Source organism: Nothoprocta perdicaria, unplaced genomic scaffold, assembly GCF_003342845.1.
Source record: "Nothoprocta perdicaria isolate Ctin4 unplaced genomic scaffold, notPer1 scaffold_39, whole genome shotgun sequence".
Classification (NCBI taxonomy): domain Eukaryota; kingdom Metazoa; phylum Chordata; class Aves; order Tinamiformes; family Tinamidae; genus Nothoprocta; species Nothoprocta perdicaria.
Window position 1 is genome coordinate 867101 of NW_020455632.1, and position 21549 is coordinate 888649.

At 42.3% G+C, this 21549-nt stretch overlaps 1 protein-coding gene across 2 annotated transcripts in view; it reads right to left on the bottom strand.

Moving 5' to 3' along the window:
• The window catches only part of EVA1A (eva-1 homolog A, regulator of programmed cell death), a 181820-nt gene that overhangs the window by 53892 nt on the left and 106379 nt on the right, over window positions 1–21549 (bottom strand). The window contains exon 1 of one of the 2 annotated variants that reach the window (XM_026044910.1): window positions 7908–7938. The exons of the other annotated variant lie outside the window; for it this stretch is intronic. The gene's annotated coding sequence lies outside the window, so the exon portion shown is untranslated. Of the gene's footprint in view, window positions 1–7907; window positions 7939–21549 lie in introns of those variants that run through there. 2 annotated transcript variants of the gene reach the window in all.

Sequence of the window (21549 nt, forward strand, 5' to 3'; positions counted from 1 at the left end):
AGCCTAGAAACAAAATATTATGCACATTCAAAAGATAAACTGGACAAAATCACAACACAGGCAAGCTGCATTCGATCAGCAATAAAGCAAGAACAAACACTGTTTTTCTGAGCATCGGTTTGGAATCTGCTCTTTCCTCCAGGATCTACAAAACCTCCTTTTATAATTTTATGCATAYACACTCTGAAAATCTGCATGGGGTGAGGTCTCACCATGCCTTTGTCAGGCAATTTGCACATCAGAGAGTCAGGACAGTATTTTCTAACCATCCCTCACTACTATCAGTTCCATAGAGCTTTCCATCTTTTCAAGTATGTTGCAAGTAAGAAGCAATGAATCCTAGAAAAAACAGTTTTGAGATATCACTCTGACTTTGCAGCTGTCTGAGATGCCCTTTCTACCATCATGACTGACAGGGTAAACAGACAGCTTAGATCCTCCAGTTGCACTTAGTTCCCCCTTAGATCCATACTAATTCCGATGGCTGCAGGCCAACGGTAGGACCCTAAGAGTCCTTGCAGTAGGAGTTTAATTTGGGTGCCTGCTTCAAGCTGTGCTGCTGTGAAATAATTCCAGGCTCTGCAGGAAACATGGCAAGCCAAGTTAGGAAGTTTTATTTTTAACCTCTTGAACAGCCCCCTAAAGTTGTTTCTCTCAAGCAGGTGTTATTCTTAATTTCTTTGCTTGCATTCCTGTATCTCCCAGATGTCTTTACTCCTTCCTCTCCAGTTGAGGTTGCCTTTTGCTGTTTGCTGCACACTTTATCTCTGAGCAGAGTCAAACTGTGTGACCTCTGCCATTACAGGAAAAACATCAAAGGTCAAAAAAGCTCTTAGGCTATTTCTATCTTAGTGAATTAAGCAGTTCAGGACACAAGCATGGGTGCTGCAACTTGACCATCTATGTTCCTATCCAGTTATCTCACAAGCCTTTGGCCTGAGGCAACYAGAACCCTCCCAGATAATTCCCACACAAGGCTCAGAAACCAGCATGTACCAACTGCTGTGAAAAGATGAACCACTAGAACAGAGAAACAGGAGAMAACGCACAGCCTGGTATCCATCTCCTCCAAAACATTCATAAAAGACGTTCCCTTCAGAGTAGGGAACTTATTTATCTGATTCTGGAAGGCACTTGTACTACTGCAACAGGAGCACTATTTGCACATGCTTTAAGGATATTTTGCAAACTCAAAAGGACTAAAAGCAGCTTAGTGTGTGCAAGATTTGGCCTCACCGAGCCTCCAGGTTTCCTTTAACTGTTCTTATCACACACAGGAGGAACAGCTAGTGTTCCACAGCGAAAACCCTGCCGGCTCAGGGCAAATGAGTGCACCGTCTTTATCATTGTTGCAATGCCAGCGAAAGGAACAAATTTGCCCCCTGGGTTGAAGCTAAAGGAATGAAATTCTTGAGCCCTGCCTAAAATCACATGGGGTGCTTAGTTCGTCTGATGTTGTGCCACAGTGATCCACGGGCCCTGCTCTGCCTTGCTTGCTACGCTGCTGCTGCGTGGAGGGGAGCTGCGCGGCTAAAGCGATGCAGAGAAAAAGGTTTTACAAAGTCTCCTGCCTCACAGAGGCCACTGCAGAAGCTTACACAACAGCCAAGGTCTGGGCAGAGTCAGCAAGCATTTAATTGTTTGAAAATGAAGTCAGATTGCAGAGAAAGTCCTTCTCTGATAGCCATGCGATTCCCTTCCTCACAAGTCTAACTTCTCCTTGTACATCCAAGAAGATGTAGTGCCTTGCAGACCATTTTGCAAATACAATTAACACCGATTAATGCCAATTACCCTTCTCTGAATTGCAGCCTCTGCTTTGCACAAGCAAAAGCCAAGCTCTGGCAAGCTGACTTCAGGCTACCTGCAATTCAGGCTACCTGCAAGTCCTACCTAGGTGTCACAAGAACTCTCCTGTATGCATTTTACCTGACCCAGAGCACCTGTCTGAAGTGCTTGGGGTTCCAGTATGGTCAGTAAGAGCACCCTGAGTGTTTGGTGACTCAGAAGCTGCAAGTGTTTGTCTGCTGTCCCAGGAGACAGGGTGTCTGTGCAGGGCAATTAGGTGTTCCCACATGCCAAGTGATAAACAGCCTGTCAACCAGAAACRCTAAGCCCAGGGATGTATCTGAATAGGCACCTACGTCCTCTCTTGGTCCTCTCAGAAAATGGTTTATACAGCAGAGAGCCTTTTCCTAGACACCTACTGAGAAATGGCATTAATGGTGCACAAGATGCCCCCTGCCTGACACCGCATCCCAGCACTTTGGGCATATCTTTTCCAAGCATTTACTTCTGCTTTCCTGTGCATACCTGCCACTCAACACAACACCTTGCTGTGACATTCATACCATCACTATTCTCAATGGAGCTTGTTGTATTTGCTCTGCAAAGTACTCAGCTCCAGAACTGCTAAATATACTAATCTGGTTGTAACCACCGTCCGAAGAGGAAGCAAAGTAATAAGAAATTTAAGCTTACAATCTGCCAGCTAGTCCAAAATCAGAGCATTGTGTATAGTAAATAAAGAGAAACAGCAAACYAGGAATCAGAGGAATTTGAGTCTTTCATGGTCACTGATGTAGTAAATCAGCGCTGCAATTCAGCACAGCCAAATGTAGTGTAAAGTAATATGTCTGAAGGAAAGGACTGTACTTGAAAGCACATATTTAAATGTGACATTCATGCACTATACCTAGGAAAAGGAGACTGGTTTCATTAAAGGAGAATAAACCYCTTTAGACTACACAGTCAATGCATATATTAATAAATAATAGGGGGGAAAAAARAACTCAAGTAGAATTTTATGCTATGTCAGAGGGGAAACACAATGAACAGTGAAGTAAAAGGGGAACAAAATGTATATTATTAAACTACTGAAATTAAATCCAACCAGGAAACTACTGAAGAGTGTCTTAGAGATAGTGTGTCAGGTACCACTCTCCTGCTTTTACARTCTTTAATAAGTATAGAGACTGATGGCCAATAAACACACTCCAGATTTAATCAGTAGGTTTCCTCTGCATATTTAAGTTATAGTTGGACATACATGTTTAAATGATGGCAGCTTCAAATGCTCTCAGCTTTCCGTTACTTTTCCAGTCCCTGCACAAACACTTCCCACTTTGAAGTAACACGGTCAAAGAGGAGACAGTAGGGAGTGGTGGCCTTTCCTCTGCAGATAGAGGAGGACACTGAAATATCTAGGTCACATGGGGAATCAGGGACAGTGCCAAAATCACATGGCCAGAACCTCTATTTCTGTAACCACAGAAAGCCTCTGAAGAGTGTGGAACATTTTACACMCTACAGGTACAAAAACATGCTTGCTGCAGTGAAAACCATCTGCCTCTGCCAGGCGGGAGGACAGACTGAATTGTGCTACTTGGGATAAGAGCAAACCAACTTTGGTCATGGGCAGTGGAGGAAGACTCCTAATTTTTGGGAACACTGGGTGGTTCTGCAATGCTGCAGACGGCCTGGGGTGCATTCAGTGTGACTCACCCACAGCAAACTGCTGGAACTTGAATCAGAAAGATGAGGTCTGAGATGCTTTACCCTGGTTTTCCACCAGTGGATCTCTGGAAATCAAAGTACTGTTCACACAGTGAACACTCCAGCCTTCATCACCAGTCAAGTTTATGCCCGTGGGGAAAAGAAAACCTTTAACAGTTACCAGGGCAAGCTGATCAAGAACTAAGAAGAACTGGAGAAGCAATAGAACCTTCTCCATTCTGTCTCAAGAGAAAAATCTGGCATTTATTACAAAATTCCAGCCTCAAACTTCCTCCCACAGGATAGAGCAAGGAGGCCCAGAATTGTATGAATTAACCAAAAATAACACTTCCAGGGAGGGAGATGATGACTGGGGGGATTGCTAATAGGATACAGAGGCCTCCCCCGTCCTGCTCACCAGTTCAACTCCAGAAGAGGACAAGAGGAAGGAGGAAAAGACTCTGGGTTCAAGATTTGTCTTTGGTAGCTCGTGACAAAGCAGCTGGTACCCTTAGCCAATCTCCCAGCAAGCAAGCAACTCTGCCTCAGCATCAATCCCTTTCAAACAGCTACAAGTCACAGCGTGACAAGGCTTGGACTGGTAGCAAGMTTCAGTTTCCAGCAGCAAAGATATTTAAGAACATCTAATGCAAATAGGACACTGTTTGCAGAGGGAAGAAGAGGCTTGCACCTTTTTGGATGTGTTTGGCCAGCCCTCGGGATAGCATCTTGTTGATGCTGACCATCCTCACTACGCATCCTCATTGCTATGGCAATATCCCTTAAACAGAGCAGTGAAAAACAGCTCCCTGGAGCACCAAGGCAAGCTCCATCCTCTAAACACTTCATTAGAAGAATGAAAACTTGTATTTGTGCATGAGAGTTGAAGACTCTCTGCAAATATTACCTTACTGGCACTTAAATACAGCAACACCAGAGTTGTACCTAAATAAGAGCCAAGCAGGTGAACAGAGYGGGTTTGATTTAACATGAGGGAGACAGCCAGGACCAAACCAGGAAGACCCCAGAAATGTTAGCAAGCCAAGACAGTCCCAGAAATGCTGCTGTTATTCCTGGATAGCGTGCTGAAGCAACCTTCAGCAGGACAGTGAGCACTATGTGGAGCTAATGCTCCAAAACATGGAAAAGTAGCTCAGAGAAAAGGAGAATTACCAGAGCCATGAGAAAGCACCAGCCCTTACAGGTCTCTCCTTGAGAACTCGGCTGTAATTGTGGGCCTGTGGAGCAGCTCTGAAGCGGGTCTAGAAGCAGCCCAGACCTGCCGCTCTGAGCTATCACAAAGCCAGGCTTGTTTGCCCAGTGCTTGTGTAAGGCACRGGAAGGGGCATGGGAAGCACGTGCTCACCCATCTTCTTGCAGAAAGCCTTCACAGTCCAAGGCCTCTTACAGCACTTGTTCCCCAGCTTCCATGAAGCAGCCCAGAGGAGAGGATTTACCCAAGACAGTACTTTGGTGATGTAATTTAAGACAACAGGATTAAATTTAAACAGACAAKTCGTGTTGTGCAACAGGAAATATTTCCAGACAGTAAAGTCTGCTGGGCTCCAGAGCACTTTCTCAAGGTAAGCAGCAGAACTGGAATCACCGTCTTTTGAGTCATCTGTCAAAGCTAAGTGAACACTCCAAGTGTGGAAAGGAGAACAGTCTTGTGCAAGGAGAGAGATGGGATAGGGACCCTTTGCTTTTACCTAGAATAAGGTTCTGCTAACAGAGCAGAAGGCTRAAATTTTGACAGGCAATCAAGCCAACAAAATCAATGAGCTCCTGTCGATACTCCAAACCACTCAGCTCCTGTCATGATCTCATCCTCAGTGGGTTTCTCCTGTCTTGCTTTCCCCTGTTTAAGCCACAGACAAAAAGATTAAGGGTCTGCTTCTTATCTGCCCTCAACTGCTATAAATCAGGAATAACTTCACTGAAATCAGTGGAGTGATGCCACCTTAAAATGAAGTAGGATCAGATTTAGATGCCAAAGTTACAGAYCCTGTTGTTCTTACCTGAGGTGAGCTTCCACCACAGCACCCATAGGTTAAGTTTTAGGACAGTTCAGAAATAGATTGCCAAAAATTGCATTTGAGACAGAGGTCTTAACTCACCTCCCGAAACCCAAATAAAGGTTTGGATTTCTAAAAAGCGATTCAATTCCTGTTCACTCTTGAGGCAATTGAAAGTGSAAAGTGAAGCATAGTTTACCCCCTCAGTCACCTTTCACATGCAATGGAGAGAAATAAGCCCTTCCCAGAGACAATTCACTTCACCGAAGAGTTTACTTGACTTGGACTTTGCAAAAACGTTAGTCTTTTCCAAAAAAGAACTTGGACTTGGACTTTTGCAAAAACGTTAGTCTTCTCCATTTACTTCTCTATCAAGAAATACAGAAGACAGTTCCAGGTAAATAGTGTTTCTTCATTTTCTTAGTGGTGCCGGGAGTGATTCCTGCTACAGTGTCTCTCCTCCCTCTGTTACGTRAGCTCATTAGCCTCTTGGCTACGTCTCCTCTAGTAAAACAAACCATGCCAGAGCCCATTCTGGCCCCAAAGCCAAGTAGCACAGACTGACACATACATATTATTAAACTCCCCTATGCTCTAAAATAAGGTGGCCACATCTAAACTGCCTTTTTAGAGTGGTCCTGGCTCCYGATGACACCAAGGAGTTGTCTCAGGCCAAAACCATGCTCAGGAACATGCTAACGACATGGAAGTATAAACCTTCAAGGCCAGTACAGATGCAGCCTAACCATGGCAGGAATGCTGAAAGTGAAGAATATATTTTGAAAGATCAATTAGAAGAAGCCTGAGAAATGGGAACACTCAAAGGAACATTTCCTACCCAGCTCAGTTTTTAAAATAAATCTTTCATATGGGAATTGTTGAACAGATTTTGAGGGTTTTTTTTACCTAGAAATGGACTCCAAGCACTCCTGGGTCACTCAATGCTTATGGCAGCAAGACCAAGGAAGCCAAGGCTGGCCATGGAGCATATGAACTTTCCCCAGCCACAGGAGGTGATCTGCCTCAGCTGGAGGCCAGGGGAAGGAGTCCCACAGCTGCTGTGTGTGATGTGCTCAGGCTGTGCTCAAGGGTCCCTTCTTACCTTGTCCTCTTTTACCTTCTCCCACTGTGCTCCCACCCCGAGGAAGGGGAGCCAGGGAGGATGCAGAACTAACTGAAAAGAAGGAGAGCTGAGAGAGCAAAAAGAACTGAGCAATGTGTTGGAAGTAAATACGCAAAGTGTTAGGATCATTTTTCCCAGGGCCAGCTCCCTGGCTTTTTTCCCTGGTTTTTAATTAGCTGGTAAATACTGTACATATAATTGACCTTTCTAAATGCTACCGAATAGCTGGAGGTGCTGGGAGCTAATCCTGCATCCTGCCTGTGAAGACCCTGGGGTTGTACAGCACTGGCACTGACTCTATCTGCCTGTGTATAAAGCTCTGCAAGCTCTTTTTTTTTCTTTTTTTTCTTTTTCTTTTTTTTTCCCTCAGTTAGTGACATGTTGAAATTTACTGTCTTGTGTCAGGGAGTTCAAGAGAGCCTTTTAACTCTGCAGGCTCCGGGAACTCGCCCCAGCACATGCTTGGGGATTTATCTGTCAGCTCGTTACACCGCGTTTGTCCAAGAAACAGTCAAGACGCAACGAGTCGGGATTGACAGAAATAGCACATGAAGTCACATTCCCTCCACTTTAAAGCTCAAAACGCTTGTGCCGTTCCCGTGCAAAATAAATAAATATATGTGTGTGCACTGAGCAAATAAGGAGATCTCGTCGGAAAGGCAGCGCGGGCAGGTCTCACAGATGCCAACTAATTTGTGCCCGCTCCTCTTTTAGGGAATGTAATGCGGACTCCAGCAATTCTCACTTCTTTCTGGTTAGCAAAGGGGTCCCTGACACTGCGCGCACCCACCAGCCCCTTGAGCGCTAAGAAGAATCTTTCCYCAGGGCAAACACTGGACCGAGGCTGAAAGACAAACACGTAAGTGTTTGCAACATGCYGCGTGCACCCAGCACTGATTCCTTCACTTCTGCTCCCTGCCGCTCCCGGCTTTCTGCAAAGCCCCAAGCTGTATCCTTCCTCCCTTAAACTGCATTTTCCTTCCATCCACCAACATATGGAGCCACTAGTGTCTGTGGAATAGCATCATTCCCGGTGCTCGCAGGCGCTGACCAGCCTGCCAGCCCGGGACCCAAGCCCGCAGCATCGTCCAGACTTCRCTGTCCCCACTCATCCCCACAACGAGGGCTCCTCGAGGACGGTCCCCTCCAGCCCTCCGCTGCCTCCCCACATCCCTCTCCAGAGAAGTTGGCAAGAAGGGAGGACGCAGCCGCTCGCTCCGCCGCGCGCTCCCAGCTGCCGTCCCCGCTCCTGCAAAAGCAGAAAGTTGTTTTACCCTTCGGTCCTCGGCGCTTCCCCAGCGGCGGAGCCCGCGGAGACCCCGGAGAGCAGGAACGTGGCGTGGGAGGCGCGGGAGCAGGATGCACGTCGGCTTTGCGCTCTCACATCCTCCCCAGAAGCGAGGGAGCGCGGCGGCGCGCGCCGCTGCGGGAGGGGAGCGAGGCAGCGAGCGCCTAGCCGGGCAGCAACAGGAAATGACACAGAAACTTCAGCGGGCTCCAGTCCAAACTTGGCCCCTGACACGAAAGGGGAGGCAAACTGGAGGGGGTGGTGGGAGGTGGCGGGAGAAGAAATGTTTCCCCCTCATTAACCAGCCTCAAAATCTGCTGACTGGGGAAAAAGAAAAAAAGAAACAGCACAGTGACAAGTTTTATTAAAGCAGGGAATGGATGGGAGCAAAGGGATTCCCATCAGAGTTTATTTCTTCAGGCGGGAGCAAGGTGATGGTGTTGGAGCCCCAGAGCTAAATATGGTCACGCTTCCTCCTCCAACGCTGCAGCCCCTTCCTCACTGCTCGACTCCCACGTGTCCCATGGCTTTGTGGCCTCTCTGATCCCCCCAGCTGCTCCAGCTCACACCTATGGGGCTGCAGGCAAGGAGGGAGGGTYACTGGTTGCCCCATGTGTCTTCTGCTCCTTTGAGCTGCCAGGGACCCTTTGGGGACAACACTGGCTGTGGGTTGTGCTGGCAAGACCCAAGAGGTGGCTTTCATGCTAACAACAGCATGAAGAAGAAAATCATGGTGAGCATGCAATCAAGCCCTTGCCCTGATGGATAAAATCTGCTGCTTTAATTGCATCAACCTGAGAGGGATATCTTCCAGTAAGGCAAATCCTCTGAGCACTTTCCCACATATAAGACACAAGGAGACTACGGCTATCGATCTGGGTGACAAGTTTAAGTCATGCCTTGGACCTAACAGCTTGCATTCATGTTTCCTTGAAGGGAGCCCAAACTCAGCTCAATTTTAGACTCCTTATAAATTCCATCTGCCATAAAATCATAGAATCATTATGGTTGGAAAACACCTTCAAAATCATCAAGTCCACTGTAAACCCATCACCATCATGCCTGCTAAACCAAGTCCCTAAGTGCCTCATCAACACATTTGTCCTCACAATATACAGAGCCTTAAGCCCTCAGGACAGGATCCCACAAGACTTTGTACTTGATTTTGCACTCAGTATCCTTCTCGAGTACTTCCTTAYTTGAGACCCATACTACTGCTGCTAGGATGGTTGAGAAGGATGCTAGTCATGTCCACACAACAGACCAGTCATTATCCACTGAGGGTCAAATGGAAGCTTTCTGCTTGGAAGTAGGTGAATCATCTCTCATCCTGCTCCAGAATATCCCACAAGATATGGTGAGTTATGTGGACAGTTGGAACTCTGGCCAAAACTCAGAATCAACTTTTTTTCCTGGAAGGAAAATACAGACACAGTCATCTTGGCCACAAATATGAAAGCGGTAGAAGAATTTTTTCTAAAAATTCTCAGGTTAACGATGGCCTGAGACCTGCCTACTCCCTGATCAATTTAATAAGGAATGTAATACTCCTATTAAAATAAGATATTTCTATTTAATATCCTATTTAGTAGGAATACCTTTAAGGCCAGAAGGGTCACTGCGCTCATTCAGTCTGATTTCCTGCCTAGCTCAAGCCACAGAGTGGTGTCCAGAGTCAACATCAGAACTGGTACAAATTATGTTACATTTTTCCAGGACAGACCCCACCTTGAATCAGAAGCTTTCAGTGAAGGAACTCTACCCTGGACAAGTTATTTCAGTGGCAGAGCATTTTTGTCAAGACAGGCTGCCTCTTTAATCTYTATTGGTCTGCCTAGTTTCTCTATGCTTAGCTCTGGGCTTTTGTCTCTGACTAACAAGCTCTCTCTCCCATCCCAAATGTCTTTCCACCTAAGGATGTGTCAACCCTGCCAGCTGAGGATGGGGCTGTTCATGAGATCAAGCCATCTCTGTGATCAGCCCCATCAACTCACCACAAGAAGTGAGTCTACTCCACAACTCTAGAGGGTTTCCAGAGCATTTTTTTGACTCTCAGMGGTCCTCATGATCACAACCAATCAGGTATGGACAGGGAAGACAACAGTCGACCAAGCAGCAGTTCTCCCTCAAGTACAACAGGAATATTGTAAGCCTGGGCATATCTTGGATTCTCCCAGTGTTTGGGTGGAAAGCACTCCACTTTACAGAATCAGAGAATCATTAAGGTTGGAAGGGACCTCTAGAGATCATCTAGTCCAACCTTGCCGCTCAAGCAGGCACACCTAGAGCGTGTGGCACAGGGTGGCATCCAGGCAGGTTTGGAAGACCTCCAGAGAAGGAGACTCCACAACCTCCCTGGGCAGCCTGTTCCAGGGCTCTGTCCAGGGTTCAAAGTAAAGAAGTTCTTCCTCACATGGAGATGGAACTTCCTGTGTTTCAACTTATACCCATGCAGCTCCAAGCAGTGACTAGAGCCTGACATTCCCGTGCCATGTAGGCTTGACTTTGCAAAACCACAAGCAACTTATCTCRTAACCTTGTGCTGAAGAACTGCACTGAAATTAGCCTTTTTACTTTCTCACAGCAAAGAGGGTTTATGGACAGACCACAAATCATGCCTATCACTCTTTTCGGATCAATTTCCACTGTATTAAAGTCCTTTTTGAAATGTGTATAGCAGAACTGGATGTGCTATTACAGGAATGACCTCAACAAAGTTGTAAATTTTTAAGATACTTAGAATGGTATCCAGTCATTCCATCAGAAACATCTCTTTCCTAGTTGTGCCTTCATGAAATTGGTAGCATGTTAACAAGCTGAATAAGGGATTTATTGGTGTAGTATCATTTTACTCCAAACTTCAACCTTAAATACAAAACACTTTAAGCTTTGGCATTTATACAGTGTTCAACATATGCTTTGATCCAAACAAGGGCTTTGACCTGCCTAACCCTGCGTATATTTTTTTGGCTCTCGTGAATGACTTGAGCACAATCTTAAAGGTATCGGTTGTCACTCCCTTAACAAGAGGTTATTTTCAATTAATCAAAGAAATATAAACAGAGCCATGTACTGAGTTCAAATAAGCTCTGAGTAGTTATGCCTTTAAAACAGATGTCTAAGGCTGTGTCATGTTTCACATCAGAGCTGCTATACCGTCAAGCAGAGATCTAGCAGAGCTGTTCGTTCAACAAGCTCAAAAAGCTACTACTAGGTCCAAACCATGATAAATTTCAGTCCATTGAAGTGAGTGAAAGAGGCCGCCCTTGTTGTCAATTAGGGCATCCAGGTCAAAATCAGATTTTTAAGGACTTTATAGATTAGAGAGAACAGTGGATGGGGGATTAGAGAGCACCACGCTATTTGCAGMGCAATGAATCAAGCTTAGCATGCTGCACCTATAACCAAATTGCTCCATAGTTCTGACCCTGACAATGTAAAAAAAAAGACATAAAAAGGGAAGATAAAGGGGCTATAAGAGATTGTTAGTGCACCCTCATCTCATGGATGTGTTGTGGTGATGACTTASGTTGGTCACATCTGTATCTCAGGAAAGGATACGATCAAGAGCTGGTCTTTGGCGTTGAAATCTTGAGACTGGCAGCACAATCTAGCCACATACAAGCTTTTTAGGCTTATTTTCCCTTAGCTCCCAASAGAGGAAACACCCCATCCAAACCCAGAATGGATAAACACAACCAGCCCCTGCAGATTTCTGACTTCTCTACAGAGCTTTAACACCCTTATTCCTTGCAMTTTGGACACTTGGATTTTTGTCTGTAAGCTGTCTAGGACAAGGGCCATGAAGTTCAAAACATAAGGGTGACTTCTTATATCCATGGAGTAGATTTAATTTCCCCGTAGTTGAACCATCTCAAAGTCATATCTGTCTTTCTATGGTTAACAGAGAGATGGGCACTTGCAGAGAATAATTCATTCTATTCAAACATAAATGCTCAAGACTGATGAGATGAGGCACCTCCAGAGGTGGCTGTGGAGGGAGCCTTGCTGACTTTTTTAACTTAGGCACCTAAATTTTTAGTTTCTAATATGGGACAGAAAGCAAGGTCTGTATCTGCCCAGCATAATGCAGCACTTCTTTCACTTCCTTAAAGTAAATATAAGAATACAGTGTCCTTATTCTTGTTGATGCTGGAAACAGATTATCTTGTGTATCCTCTGGATGAGGTAGACTTTGACTAGGCCATTAAGTTTCATGTAGTTTCCTCTGCAACCTGATAAGCTGTGTGTCACTAAAGCATATCTTGAGCAGAACACCCACCCTGGATTGCAAGATGTCAAGAGGTGGAGAAGTTCTTGTGTTTCTCACATTTTCATTATCCCCAGTATAACAGAATAATTTTCAATTTGAGTTAATGTGAAGTAGCCTCCAATACTTGGTTTTGTTGAACTTTTTATATACAACTCACTAGGTGGCTTTTTCTCCTTCTAAAAATACTTACTGTAAAATCAAGACAGCTTTCAAATATCTGATAAAATAAGCTCACTGAGCTTTCTAAATCCCTCATAAATCTACAGCAATTCCTGAAAGATATATGGGCAATGCATTTGAGAATGCTTACCTTGCAATTAGCTTCATTGACAATGAACATCACATTTTCATTTTTACCTGAAAATAAGATTAGTGGCAGAGAAAAGACCTGTCTCAAAAGGTTAAGTTTTGCCTGAGTATTTGTGATGATGTGCAACATACAACTGTCTTCCTACTCAGAATATAGGCCATTCCCCTGCTAAATATATTGCTAGATATTTGATTCTACCAGGTTTAGCTATCCTATCCAGAAAAAAAAATCCTGAGAATCAAGAGAATTTCGGGCTCTGTTTTACCTGTCATTTTTATTTAGGAGGATTGTCCAAAGCTCAGATTGAAGTACAACGGTCTGATGGTTCATAATGGAAAGCCAGTGGCAGCTGTGGCTGAACCTGGGATGAAGGACCTGCACTGCTCTAAATAAGACTATAAAAGCAGTCAATATCAATCAATATAAATTTAAGAGGGTCCTATAAATAGGATAATTTAATAAGTATCCTATTGGTAGATCTACACCTAAACCATAACACTAACAATGTACCTAGGCACTATTTCTATTAGCTACAATTTCCCCTTGCTTTATGAGTCAAGTGAAATCTTTGTAGATTCTAGTAGGAAGACCATATAATGTAAGCCATTCCCAAAACCAGTGTTAAAGTCTGCTAAATTCAAACAGAAGGAACAAACTATTTTATAGTTCACATCTCCATACCATTTTGCATTTAAAACCTTCCTCTCCATGCTAAAATTTCTAAATCCGACAAGCAAAACTGCATCATAGAGGTGAGGCCTTTTTCAGAGGTGAGGCTCTAGGTGACCCTGTGTGAGCAGGGGGGTTGGACTAGATGACCTTTGAGGTCCCTTCCAACCTTAAACATTCTATGTTTCTATGATTCTATGATTCAGTTTTTAAACCTTCACAGAGATCACTGCAGTTTTCCTTGATTACCATTAGATTATCTTTTTCATTTCAAAAATATTCCCCCTAAAGGCATGCCTGCCCATTCTCCTATTATTTTATATATTTATGAAACTAGCTACATAGATTTCAACAGAAATTTACCTTAAAGGGAATTTACCTTAAAGCGAATGAAGAACTGCAAAATTTAAATCCTACATACTTTACAGTATGTAGGAAAATTTCAACTTCCCTCTCCCTGCCCACCCCTCCTCCCCAAAAAAGCAAATAAGAATTGTTTCGCTCAAGTCTTTCCCTCTCCAGAGGGAAAATCTGACCTACAAATGGCTCTCATAACTCGGACTAGTTTAGTGCTCAAATGGATTTATCATTAACCACATAAGTACATGTTGTCCATTCTGTCCAACCTAATGAATGTGCTATAAATAAAATATCTCTAAAAGCAGGTTTCACCATACTTACGCAAGCTGTTGCTGCAAGTCCTTGTAACTCCCAAGCCCACTTATGTTAGAAACATTAATCTCTTGATTATAATTCAAAGCATCAGTCCTCTACAGCTGAAACTCCCTAGCACTTGACTTTGGCTGGACCTCTAACCTCAACTTTTCGCTTTCAGTCTTACTTCACATTTTCTCCCCTGACATGTCACTAATGTAGAGGAGACTTGTGAAGTCATTTTCGAAAGGTATTTTTAACCTAGGAATGTCTCATTAAAAGGAGAACTTGGAATGGAAACTCTAAAACAAAACCCTCCTCACTCTGTTTGGCATAGCAATCTGAAAATACCAGGAGTGTGTTTCGCCACAAATGAAAAGCTGGATCATTTAAAACTTGAGTAATATAAAGAAAAGGAAGGTCTTTCAGAAAAGACACTCTGAGTGTAATTCCTGCTTATCCCATATATACTTTCTACGATCATAGGATTATCTGTAGAGCTCTGTATTCTTCATCTTGAATGAAGGCGGCTGAATCAAGCTAACTATTAATTCTGCCTTGCTTGTTCATTCATGAAGAACATACACAGACAGTTGGATTGTTTTCTACATGTTTTAACTGTCAAAACAGAGATCATAAAGCCAGCGAGACTAACATTTTGAAAAGCGCAAAGAAAGAAAATGAATTGTAGGTAAACATTTTTTATTTCTATTTTCCTATATCTATTTTAGAGAAGAAATAGTAAGACAAAGATAAAATTCTCTAAAGGAAAGATACATCTAATAACAGCCCGAGAGGATATGATCACACATTTTCATCTCTTCTGATGGATGTTCTTCTAGCCTTATTAATCTAAAGTTTGTGATGTCGATAAATCACTGAAGTATCATAACAGATGAAGGTGAATTTGGATGTAAAATGATCCATGGTGAAGGATTACAATAAAAGAGGAAAAGGAGGGGGAGCCAAGTACAGTTTTATAAACTGCATCCTCAGCTTGTAAGGACTTGTAGCTAATAAATGTCATTCCTTTTCTACATTATCTAGCAGATTAAGAATGTTTCTCAATGTGTAACTGCTGGGAAGCCTCTGTAGCACCTTCTCTTGTTACTCCAGGAGGTTTACATTACATCAATAGCTCTATTTTTCCAGCAATTATTATTTCATTTACAAAGAGAAACTTAAAAGTACCTTTCTTCTTTTAACCACTTGTGGAGGAAGTAAGCTGCAGCAGCAGAAAAGGAGAATCCAGGCAAAATACTGAGGGTTTGGAACTTAAAGGGCTTGTCAGGTTCTGGTTTTAGATTCCAACAGGTCTTCTAATATGACCTGTTCAAATTACCTTATGTCAGCAAGGTTTCTATGCCTCCAATTAGTCTGTTTACAGAGCTGTTTCTTTCTGTATTCATCAGAGCCACCCAGCTATCAATCTACGTGTATCTGCAATTTAAGTGTTTTAAAGAAAACATTTCTTAAAGCACTACAGAAATAAATAAATGCCTTTGAGATGCTCTTGTTGATCATTCATTCAGTTCCCTTCCATTATCTACCCTCCACTAGTGGATTTTATTCTACAAAAAAATACTTCGGTTGCCCAAAGCAACCGAAACCAAAACTATGTTTATATGCTGCAAATTCAAAACTGAGTATTACTAAAATCAGGCTGAGGAAAAGTAACGCTTCAATAAGGCAAAATAAACCTTGAACCACAGACACCAGTTTACCAGACACCAGTTTACCAGGAGAGAAGGGACAGAACTGCTCGTGATGTCTTCAAGGATGTCTTCAATCAACATTCAGATTTATGTGGCTTTTTATGGGGGTTTAATCACTTTGGCCACATTGTGGAGAGATCTCCAAGCTGATACCCAGCCACATTGGTAATGTTGCTCACTCTGCAAGACAGCTCTTGGTAACTGAATACATTACCTTGGTCCAGATGCAGCTAAGGTATGCAGGTGACATTGCTTCTTGAATCAGGAGACCATTACAGCAGAGAATATTAACCTGGGTGCAGTATGGACAATCTTACTTCTCAAAGAGACAGAAAAAAATAAAAGCATTTTGATACTGTACTATAGTCTACAGTAATTTAATTTGGAGGGTTACAGCGTGATTTCAGTATTGTCCTCAGAGTTTCTCTTGCTGTGACTGTAGCTGAGGTGTCTCTGGCATCATCTTTGCCAGTACTTCTAGTTCCAGGTTCCTGCAGCTCCTGCTGGAGACCAGCTGGGGAGCCAAAAGGCACAGCCTTTGGAGTGATCACAGAAAGGTTGAGGCTGGAAGGGACCTCTAGAGATCATCTAGATCATCCAACCCCCCTGCTCCAGCAGGGSCACCCAGAGCACAGGRCACAGGGTGGCATCCAGGCAGGTTTGGAAGACCTCCAGAGAAGGAGACTCCACAACCTCCCTGGGCAGCCTGTGCCAGGGCTCTGTCACCCTCRCAGGAAAGAAGCGATGGGCTATTCCTGTAGCAATTAAGGGTAACATCCCTACATTGTCTAATCTTGTACACCATGAAATGGTGGGACAGAGATTTCTGTTGTTTCTGTGTGTAGCTATGTATAAAGTGAAATACTGAACACACACATGCATGGACATGATATTACAGGATATTCCTCCAGTCTTCCTAAGTTGGTATGACAGAGAACAGGAAGCAAGTRCAGTGACATGTTAATATAAACTCTAAGCTGAGATGTGCAATTCTGCCCATACAAAAAACAAAGGAGCRTGGAAGAAGGGAAATGAAGAAAAGACAACAGAAAATAAAATCGTACAAATTAGCACCTGAGACGAATAGAGTAGGATATCTGATGGCCAATGTTGCAATTTCAGTTCTGCTATGAATGGATGCAAGAATCTGTGGCATACAAATAAGCCAGAGCTATTGTCTCAGCGAACACACTCTGTTGGAACAATCTAAATTATCTCAGGGGAAAATGTAAGTCTCACTGATCTGATTCTTGCCAGATGTGTGCTTCTATAGATGACTGATCACTAGCAGACTATTGTAAGAYGTCCACATTTTGCTGAAACAGTTAATTCCACCCCTAAGGGCAGCAAATTCTTAAAAGGCAAAGAAGAGATTAGAGTATGCTTGAGATTAGAGTATGAATGATCTCTAATTACACATTGATGCTACAAAAGCCATTGCTCTTGGAGCATGGAGGAAGCGCAAAAAAGCAAAGGGCTCTTGAACAAAATATGGTATCATTTTCTAGCTCAGGATTCAGGCCTGGAAGAACATCTGGAAGTGTCTATCCTCACTTACACTATATCTGTGCTACAGTCAGTAAATCAAGGCTTCCTCTAATAGACAGCAACAGAGAAGATCCCTGGGCTGAAGGACAGTATTATTGTTTATTATGTTAGATGGAAAAAGAATTCTTAATACTCAATAATGTCACAGCTATGTAGCATCAGCTCCAAGGCCTCAGTGGGCCACAGAAATTTTCCCTGCTTTCAAATGTATGAACATCTCCTCAGGACATCAAAATCACCCCAAACTGCATTTTTTTTCTGCTTTTGGTTAAAAAAGTACCTCACTGTAATAATTAGCTGTGGTCACTCACCTGCTGGAAGGAAGGGAAAAAGAGGAGACTGGCTACACACTGCCAGACAAATCAGCACTTCTCTGCAAGCTCACCTGGCACAGGAGAAACAAGCACCTTGCAGTGCCAGCATTTTGCTGATCATGAACARACCCTCACCTTCTTGGCATGGTATCTGCTGAATTTAATAGCTTGGGAAAACCTTTAAAAGCAGAGGTGGAGCTACCTCTGGTCAYAGCCACGTCTGCAGCAGCAGCGCTGCTCTTAGGAAGCGTTACATAAATGAGTTCACTTCAGGTCCCTGTCAGGACATGATCAGAGGCAGAAACACTCCACTAGACATTATTTTTCCACAGTACAGACAATAACAGGTAGGTTTCTTAAAGAGTAAAAATACCACTGTGCAGATGGCACACACGAATGGCAAAAAGGCTTTGCAGCCTATTTGCACCACTGACTCCAACAYCATCTTTGCTGCATAAAGTTAGTGAAATAGACATAAATGTAAAAAACAACCATTTAAATTAAGRTGTATAACCCACTGGAGGACCTTCTGGGGAAACACCAATGTTTTGAGGGCCAAAGACTGATTTTCAGACCTGATCCACTGAGCAACCACGCAGCCACAAGGATGGTTCTGTGTGTTAGAAAGAGAGAGACCAAGAATCCTGTTCTTAAAAATTGATGATAGTACTCAGGGGAAYGATGAAGGCCTTGATACCACTTGTGTAGCACTGCTGATACTGTCTGACTTCAAACAGTGATTACAGCACAGTGACAACCAGAGAGTTCTAAGGAAACGCAGACTTTGTGTGCCGAGAGGCTCTGCAAAGAGTGAGTTTGCTCTGTCAGGAGTCCTCAGGGGTTTCCAAATTGTGCTATGTCCCAAGTCCAGAAGTGGAAATGCATAATCATTGTGTTTAATGCACTGCTGGAAGGTGTTCAAAGAGTTTTTGCACAAGCACAGGAATAGAACGAAAAGAATAGATCRGTTCAGATCAGGTGATCTATCCAAATATTCCTCCTATCCACTGCCTGAAGGAGCACAAAAACAGAGATTCTGGAAAATAATTGCTGGTTAATGGAAAAAGAATCTTGTGAAATTAATCCAATTTCAGATGTTGATGAGGCTACAAATGTGGTTGATAAAAGTAACGGGGTTGAYGTAGCAAGCTTCTGAGAAGCAACAGACTTGAACTGTTGAATAATTGTTGAGTAATAAACTAGACTGGTATAAAATTCATCCACAGTGTGGATGAATTGGAAACCAGTATTGGTACCTTTCCAAATGTGACAGTAAATGGAGAATGATCACTCACTGACTGAACTTTTTTGTACCGTCCCATGTATATGCCACTTCACCATTTTCCATTAAATATTTTTACTGCTGACATGGAAAAATAAGCTAAATTATTACTTAGCAATTTTGTGAAAGTTTGGGAAGTGGTATGGAATGAAGAGGACAACTCAATAAARCCAAATGATTCAGAGAACTAAGTAAACTGCGTGTAAGCCAACAGTATGAGTCTCAATACAGATATATACAAGGTCCTCCATATAAGAGTAGAGAGTGGAGATCTTGCTTCTCAGACATGAGACAGGAGGCCAAAAAAAGCTATTTCAAGAAAGCCTAGAAATTTATGGAATCTAATTGATTTAATAGGGATTACCAGCCTGACATCTTCAACAAGGTAATGCACATACCAGAGATGTAATATCAAGTAGAAGCAAGAAAATATATACTTCATCTTAATTTTACATTAGTTCAGCTGCTACAGATCTACAGAATCTATTTCAGAGGTTGTAGATACCGAGAAATCAGAAAAAAAAATCAATGAAAAATCCACAAGAATGAATGAAGAACTTGGAAACTTCAATCTGGAGAAAGACATGAGCATACATGCCTTTTTGATTTTACAAAGAAAAGCCTAAGATGCACATTATCATAACCTTAACTAAAAGCAGGTAGAGAGAAAAAAAATTGTTAACGAGGGGTCCAGAAGTAAAAGACCTAGTGATGACTAACAGCCAGAAGCTGAACCTAGGCATTCAGAACAGAAATGAATCCAGTTTCTTTCACAATTTTGCAAGGTTCGTGAAGTACTTCAATCACCAGGAATGTTCAAATTCAGAATCTTTGATTTTTTTTTTTATTTTTACCCCAGTTAAAACAGTAATTAATTCCGGGAAGTCTTAGGGCCTCTTAATCTCAGTAACTTACCAATTAAGTGGCAGGGCTTCGAGTGCTTCGCTGGGAGGCTATTTTACAAGCTAATAAACATCATCTCTTGGGAAAAGCTTCCTAGTATTATGCACCTGCTTCAGCAAACAAGTAATGGACCACACTGAGTAACTGATTTCCTTACTGCCTGCTCCCATTAAAGAACAATTAATATAATGATTCCTCAGCAATGATAGATTATAATACCTGTCTAATACTTACAGGGGATGATCAGAGAATGAATCAAGCAATTAATTCCTTATTCACATGCTTTCCTCCTACTCAAGTTCCCTCTAGCACATTAAAATGTGCTAAATGTTTCCTTCCATCAAATACCAGAAGAGAAGAGGAAGAAGAGTTTTGGTCTTTTGTGATCCTTTGACTGATATATTTTGTCATTACCAACCAGAAGATTTCACAGAGAAAACAGAAAATCTTGTAGTGGCTGATTTAAATATGTTTCTGTGATTAGCAAAAATCATATGTCTTCATCTGCACCTGCTTTTTGGATGTGGTTTGTCCTTTGGTTATTTGGCTTTATAATCTTAATCCTGCTTTTTAGTGTTTCAGCACTGTGCATATTTCTGTCCAACCATATGGAAGCAACTCTAGTGCGCAAGTTAAACCCATGAGCACTTTCCGTCCCAGGGAATTTTTCTCTCTAAAAATTTAATTTAAGAAAATGATTTTTATTTTAGTAAAAGCAAACTCTATTGGCTTAGAATTACTTATTGTGGTTAAATACAGGTACAATAAAGCAACATATTTATGGGGTCAACCAAGAGGTTTTCTGCACCAGTATGGAGACTCCACATGAAAAAAAAAAAAAAAAAAAAAAAAANGAGGACATTCATTGAATAAAGAAGTGGGAAAGTCTGTACCATAATGGAAAACAAAGAACTTAAATTTGTTTCAACTGATGGACCTCATGGCCTTAGATTTCAAAGTGAACTTTCTTCAGTAAGGTACAATCATTAGAATTCAAGAGAGAGCCCCCATTTTCTGGCACCATTTTCTGCGATTCTGACTTATACAAAGTCTGTCAGATCAAAACTTACTAGCACTGGTGTTTTATAAAACATGATCTTTCTCAAGATGAGCAGGGTCTCAGCACTGAGTTGACATCACAGTCAACCCTTCTTCCAAATTACRAATAAAGATCTTAAACAAAAACAGTCTGACATTGTTTCCTACTGCTCCCTGAGATGTCTCCCACTAAGTATTGGCATTTATCCATCACTATTTGTTTCTAGTCTCTGCAGTTGTTTTCAGTCTGGTTTCCAGTCTTCATCTCTAGTCAATCTAAATTAATTTTTCAGCTCAGTCTTCATGAGGCAACACATTAATTGCCTTAATACATGAACAGACATCTTCTTTATGCAGATGTAATGAGCACAGTCTTTTCATTTATTTCTACTGCAGTTGGATCAAACTAAGTGATTAAGTTATGTCTGGCAAGGTTTGGTTCTTACAAATCTATGACTGCTTTCCTCGTGTTCCTTGTTTTTTTCCAAGACTAACTTGTGTAGAGGGCCCATTTAGCTCCTACACCCCACTAAAGGAACTGAACTAATAATTAAAGTCTTCTCTGAGTCACACAGAAAATTAAGTTCTTCCTCACCAGAGATGAGGCTTGCTTTAAACGCTTGCACATTTAGTTTGTGTAGCATTTGCTCCATTACTCTGTTACAGTGAAAATCATTCCTCTTTTCCTCCATTATTTGCATTCAATTTTGGCAACTGTCTTGAGTGTTAGTTACGATATCCATGGCTCCATGTAAAGGTGTGGCACCTTARATTTTATATCATATGCTTGCAATTTATTAGATTATTTTATTAGAGATGGAGGCTAAATTTATTGGATATTACTAGACTTGGTTATTCTTAAAAATGAATACAACATATTTTTTCTCTGTTCTTTGATTCTTTTCAGTTGTTTTCAGATAAC